The sequence below is a fragment of the Prosopis cineraria genome, unplaced genomic scaffold (genome assembly GCF_029017545.1).
Source record: "Prosopis cineraria cultivar Desert tree isolate PC_DT_omini unplaced genomic scaffold, ASM2901754v1 PC5, whole genome shotgun sequence".
In the NCBI taxonomy this organism is placed as follows: Eukaryota; Viridiplantae; Streptophyta; class Magnoliopsida; order Fabales; family Fabaceae; genus Prosopis; species Prosopis cineraria.
In genome coordinates this window covers 19,400,766-19,401,515 of record NW_026555336.1, presented here as the reverse complement: position 1 = coordinate 19,401,515, position 750 = coordinate 19,400,766, and the positions used below count along the sequence as shown (strand labels likewise).

The 750-nt window shown below is 38.5% G+C and overlaps 1 non-coding gene across 1 annotated transcript; it reads right to left on the bottom strand.

Moving 5' to 3' along the window:
- Positions 1–350: 350 nt before the first annotated feature.
- On the bottom strand, positions 351–457 carry LOC129312283 (small nucleolar RNA R71). Its single transcript, XR_008593526.1, has one exon. It is a non-coding gene; the product is annotated as a small nucleolar RNA R71 (small nucleolar RNA).
- Between the last annotated feature and the right edge of the window lie 293 nt (positions 458–750).

Genomic DNA, 750 nt, shown 5'->3' with positions numbered 1-750 from the left:
ATTAGGCAATTAACTCAACCTAATTGGCATGATAATCCTTATGGCTTATATGTTCCTCCTACTAATGTTCAATTTGAAATTAAATCCTCTTTGATTAATGCATTGCCTAAATTTCATGGGTTACCGGGAGAGGATTGCCATAGGTTTTTGCATACTCTCCTATTGGTTTGTGATACTATGAAGCCTATGCATGTAAATGTTGATGATGTTCAAGCTAAGGCTTTTGTATTTTCTCTTAAGGTTTAGCAAAGGAGTGGTATTTCAACTACCCTTCTTATGTGAAAGTAAGCACATGGGCCGAGCTAAGAAGACTCTTCTTAGATAAATTCTTTCCAAATTCCAAGGTCACCAATTTGAGGAAGCAAATCTATGGGGTCCAACAAGGAGAGGATGAGAGTCTCTATGAGTATTGGACTAGATTCCAAGGCCTTTTGGCTAAATGCCCACACCATCAAATTTCTAGTGAGAATTTAGTCCAATATTTCTATGAGGGCTTGATTCCAAGAGACAAAGTTAACATTGATGCCGCTAGTGGTGGATGCTTGATTGACCTCACTTCCTTAAAGGCTTGGGAACTAATTGACAAGATGGCTTCAAGTGGTGCTCAATACTCTACAAGGGAAAAGAGAAATGTGAATATGGTAGGTTCTCAATTCTTAATGATTCATATGTGGACTTGCTAGCTGCCAAGATTGGGAGAATGTTGGCTCCACAAATATCTCAAGTGACAATGTAAGTACTTCTCAAGCA